This window comes from Melanotaenia boesemani, chromosome 6 (assembly GCF_017639745.1).
Source record: "Melanotaenia boesemani isolate fMelBoe1 chromosome 6, fMelBoe1.pri, whole genome shotgun sequence".
Taxonomy (NCBI): domain Eukaryota; kingdom Metazoa; phylum Chordata; class Actinopteri; order Atheriniformes; family Melanotaeniidae; genus Melanotaenia; species Melanotaenia boesemani.
In genome coordinates, this window is record NC_055687.1 from 33,466,938 (window position 1) to 33,472,973 (window position 6,036).

Sequence of the window (6,036 nt, forward strand, 5' to 3'; positions counted from 1 at the left end):
AGAAGATGGAGAAACATTGCCGGTCTGGTGAGTCTCCATTTCAGCTCCATGTTCAGATGCTAGGCTCAGAATTTGGTGGAAACATCATGAAAACATGGATCCATCCTGCCTTGGATCAACATTTCAGGCTGCTGCTGGTGTAATGGTGGGGGGATATTCTTTTGGCACACTTTGGGCCCCTTATTACCAACGTGGCCTGGTTTAACCACCATAGTCTACCTGAGTATTGTTGTTGACCATGTCCATCCCTTTATGACCACAGTGTAGCATCTTCTGATGCTACTTCCAGCAGGATGATGCACCATGTCACAAAGCTCAGATCATCTCCACCTGTTTTCTAGAACATGACGATGAGTTCACTGGACTCCAACGGCCTCCACAGCCACCAGATCTCAGTCCAGTAGAGCAGCTTCGGGATGTGGTGGAACAGGAGATTCCCATCATGGACGCAGCCGACAAACCTGCAGCAACTGTGTGATGCTGTCATGACAATATGGAGCAAAACCTCTGAGGAATGTTTCCACCACCTTGTTCAATCTATGACACCAAGAATTAAGACAGTTCTGAAGAAAGAAAGGCCAACCCGTTACTAGCATGGTGGGCCTGATAAAGTGTCCAATGAGTTTGTGTGATGATCTAAACCAGTGGTTTCCAGTGGTTGCATCTGTAAAGCTGCTGCTGACCTACCCACCCTAACCTTTAAAGTCAGAAATTAATAACCATTAATGAAGACTGTAGAATAAAATATTTAAAAAGTAAAAGATTTTTACTGTAAAATGTTGTAGACTATTAAAAAGGGAGCCCGGCACGTTGACGCATTATTATCGCTTTAATGTATTAATTATTTAAGGCTGACAATTCTTTTTTTTATGCATTAATACAGTTATGTTTCTCTTTTTTTTATCAGGAGTTCCTCACTGACTCTGACAACGCAGACATATATATATATATATATATATATATATATATATATATATATATATATATATATATATATATTTATATATAATTAAATGTAAAGTTTTACAAATTTTGGTTATGCACCTAAATTATTCTTTTTTTTTTTCCAGGGCCAGGGCAATAAACCTAAAATAATAATAATAGATATCCATAAACTAGCTAACCCCCACCCTCCCACACACACACGTCCATTACAACTGCACATTGTTTTAAAAGTATTCATATTATGTGTTCATGGCACATAATCAGCAGTAATTGCTAAATGAACCATGCAGAGATCAAAGACGTGGCATAATCCCACTTTTTAAAGTATCATCATTTGTCCCATTAGAAATCACTTTCCTCCTCAGTTCTTTCGTGCACTTTAATCCAGCTTGGTATTAAAGGCTCGACTCCTGTCACCAGCTCACAGTGCAGCTGTGAATCCCAGCTGTCTGATGCACACAACAGAAAAAAATCCAGGCGTTAGACTGAAGTCGTACATGGGACAGCTTTTCTAGCATTCTGGATAGCAAAAGCTACAGTTTATGCTATGATTAGATTTTAAACGTTATATTTTCTACCCAGTAACTTGTATTTCTGCAAATTAATATATTCATTAAGCTGTTGTCATCACTCAGAGGTAGAGGCGGGGTAGGGCACCCTGCCTAAATCTCCTGTTGCTCTTTTTCTCGACGCTTCCCTCTCCTGCATCCCACAACAAGCTCATTAAACTGCAAGCAAACTGACATTTCACCCCAACGTCTCCCTCTCTCTCTTGTTCACATCATTAAGTGGCAGCGTCAGGCTCAAAGGTAGCCGGGCAAACTCTTTGAGAGAAATGGCTCGCCTGGCAAGCGGGCGCTTTGATGAGCTTGTCACTCCCTCACCCCAAACATGCCTCATTAGTAGTTCAGTTGAAACACCTATCTGTACCCCCCACCACCACTTCTACCTGATATTCCTCCACCTCCCTCTTACACACACACACACACACACACACACACACACACACACAAACAGTTTAATTTCCTTTCTGTTTTCTCCTCCATCTCCCATCTCCCAGGCCCCCCTCCTGTTTTTCAGCTCTAATTAGCCGGCTTCTCCCTCTTCTGTGCTTCCCCAGTCACATCTCAAAGGGAGACGGATATGATTTTTCTTTAACCCAAAGGCCAACTTAATCAGCTGAATTAATGACTTTATTACTCGTTAGGCTCCAGGCCATGCAGCGTATTTCTCTCCAAATGCCCACTGCTCCTCGCTCCGTCTCTTCCACTTCTTCTCCCCCCCTACAGGAATTTGTACCTTGCAAAGGTTTCGTAGAAATAAGACAAGAGAAACAGAGACAAGGTGAAGCATGGCATTAGAAATATAATCATTTAAGAGATACATTTGTTATCAGCTAGTAGATTCTGGTCATTTATTCATATATACTGTGTTGATGCATATGTGTAAAGAAGAAAAGTCATTTCAAGATTTTGACTTTGTTTGCTGGTCTGTCAAAAATTAAAAATAGCAACATGGGAAATACAGAGCATAGAATCACTGCTAAGCTAAACGTCTAAATGCTCCTTTTTTTAAATGGCTAAAATATGGTAATTAGTTTATACATCAGTGTCTGCCAGTAGATATATGGCCACAGTTGAAAAACACCACCGATAAGGAAATGCGCCATTAGTCTTCTCATTTATGTGACAAACTTGAACAGAGCCCAAGGCCTGTACACTGAATTAGGTTCATGTAGTGACAACAAAATAATGAGGTGCTTCTGAATCTTGCTTCTTATTGCTGTGACAAAAGGAAATAGCTGCAGCTCAGATGCACCTGTGATTCAGACAGTTAGCAACGACAGGTGACTTCTGCTTCTATCATATTGTTCTGTCTTTGCTAGATATCTTTAATTTGATTGAAAACAGCAAGTAAAGTGTCTACATTTTATTTTAAATTTATTTCTATGTGAATAAATTTCTTTTACTAAACTGGAAATTAAACAACAGCTTATAGATGGCGGGAGGTGTGTGTTATTTTATATATGACCAAAACAAAGTCAGGAAATACAACATACTTCTATTTATATATATATGTTGTCTATAAACATATAATAAAAATGTATAGATTGGCTTGTCTGATTATTTTTTAATTCTTTTTTTTTTTTATCTTTTCACATTGAAACATGTTTTTGTACTGAATGAGACAATTTGTACAATTTAGTTGAGCTTTTTGTTTGATGACAATAAAGATCCTGATTCATTTTTTCCTCTGATACCCAGAAACTTGGTAATAATTTTAATGACAGACTAATGGTAAAACTTGTTTTTGAGTGTCTAGAAAATTCACTTAAATCTCTTTGTAACCTTGATTTCCATAGTCCAGAACAAATAGTGCAACGTTGCCCAGCAGTTAATTAAACTCAGCGATGAGGACGATTTAAGGTAAGACTCGTATTAGAAGAAAAATGATCTCATTCTACTCTGTATTAATGGAAATATCCAGCAGCATGGGATAAGACGTTTGGAGCAGATATACCTGCTTCAGTAAATTCACAGAGTTTGCTGCTTAGCACTTGCTTACTTATAAAGACATGCAGGCAACATGCAGATTTATTTTTCATTCATTCCTATTTTTTATTTGTTTCATAATAATAACATATTTTCTGTGGGAATGACCACAGCACAGTTTTCCACTTCACCACAGTCAATTATCTTATATCAGCTCCAGCTAAAAGATGACTGCACATCTAAATATTTTAAGTTTTTTTCTTTCTTTCTTTACACAATAAAGATTTTATTTGAATACGTTGATTAAGGATGGTGATCTGAAAACTGTAGCTCGACTCTGCATATATAACCATACTGCCTTAAGGCTTAAAGATCACAGCTGTTAAATGCTTACTTTTGGGTTACTGTTTACCAAAAACCAGTCCTAAAAGTATGAAGTACTGGTTTTTAAGTACAATAATAACAAGAAGAAGAACAAATGAGCTAAACATTTGGGGCTGTCAGCTTTAATAAACAGTAATGAGCTTAAAATTGCAACAAGCTACAACATACTTCTTCCAATCAACACCATAACAGCATGTGATGATGCATTTATTGACAATAGTTGTGATCAGTGGAAGGAAAACGCTCATTATCAGCTTGTGCCTCCTCTGAGGAGGAAGTTGATTGAAGTCAGAGGTGTGAAAGACACACACGGTATTTGCACATCAACTCATCCTGAATCGGTACACAACTTCCACCTGCAAGTTCCTTCTAACCTTATGCAGGTAATCACCACAACAAATTACATTAACAGAGTCAGCAAGCCCATTTATGCTGTGAAATTGATCTTTTATATAGAATTTAGTGTAACAAAATGATTTTTTTGCTTAAACTTAAGATTCTCTTTCTAATTTGTGTGATGTGACACTAAAGGTGGCATGAACTCACACCCTGACAACTTTTCCAGAAAGTCTCACCTGAAGGTAAACTTTGCTTGTTAGCAGCAGTGTTTGGAAACAAGGTGTGAGGGAGGATGTTGCTCTCAGTTTTCCTGGAAACTAACATCCCGTCTTCTCTTCGGGACCTTTTTGAACCTGTAAAGTTAGTTAAATAAAAACTGAAAATATACCGGAGGTGTCACACCAAACACTCCCTTTACTGTAGATTCATCAGGAGCGTTAATGTGTCTGTGTGACGTTAATTAAATATTTATATTTTAAAAAAAAACTAGAGGAATAATTTATACTTGCTCCCTTTGTTAGTGTATCTATGGAATAGCAGATTAGCTTCGGGGAAAATGAATTAACTAGCCATCTTTACAGGCTTTTCTCAAACTTTGGGCTGATGTGTCAACAATTCCAATTAGAGTCAACTCTAAAAGTGAGAAAATATACAGTACTTTAATCAGGGAAAAATCTTCTGCATTCACATCTGCTAACCAAATGATTATTGTTGAAAAAACTGTCTTTTAACTCTTTTTGCAGCCTACAAACCAGACAGTCTTGCATCAAGACTCAACATTTACCTGCTGGGTTTCAAGACGAGACAGAATGTTTTTATTTGGGGCTTCTGAGCCAAAAGTTTTAGGTCTTACAGAATTTTCTAACATACATGGTGTCAAATGTTATTCTTCAGCTTTCCGTTAGGTCAGTTTTTCCACATTTGCTTCACTCTATTATTGGACAGGAGCAGGGAAAAGAATTATGCCTTAGTTTTTAGCTTTATAAGGATTTACTGAAGGTGTGACGTACTGAACACAGAGCCGCTGCAGCAGCCAGTCAGCCATTATTGGTCCAACTCTGCCATCTACTGCTGGATGCATGAATTACAAGATATTATAATAATAAACATGCATGGTACCATTATTTCCCAAGATATTTTACTTCTACTTACCCAGGTGTTGGAAAAAGATTTTTTTTTCTGGACATAAAGATTAATGTAATATGTTGGGAAAATGTTTAACTTCATTGGTACCCTGGACCCCCTTTTTCCTTCAGAACTGCCTTAATTCTTGGTGTCATAGATTCAACAAGGTGTTGGAAACATTCCTCAGAGATTTTGCTCCATATTCACATGACAGCGTCACACAGTTGCTGCACACTCATGATGAGAATCTCCTGTTCCACCACATCCCAAAGCTGCTCTACTGGACTGAGATCTGGTGGCTGTGGAGGCCGTTAGAGTCCAGTGAACTAATTTTCATGTTCTAGAAAGCAGCTGGAGATGATCTGAGCTTTGTGACATGGTGCATTATCCAGCTGGAAGTAGCATCAGAAGATGCTACACTGTGGTCATGAAGGGATGGACATGGTCAGCAACAATACGGAGGTTGGCTGTGGTGGTTAAACCAGGCCACGTTGGTAATAAGGGGCCCAAAGTGGGCCAAAAGAATATCCCCCCACCATTACACCAGCAGCAGCCTGAAGCGTTGATCCAAGACAGGATGGATCCATGTTTTCATGATGTTTCCACCAAATTCTGAGCCTAGCATCTGAACATGGAGCTGAAATGAAGACTCACCAGACCGGCAACGTTCCTCCATCTTCTATTGTCCAGTGTTGGTGAGTGTGTGTGAACTGTAGCCTCAGTTTCCTGATCTTAGCTGACAGGAGGCACC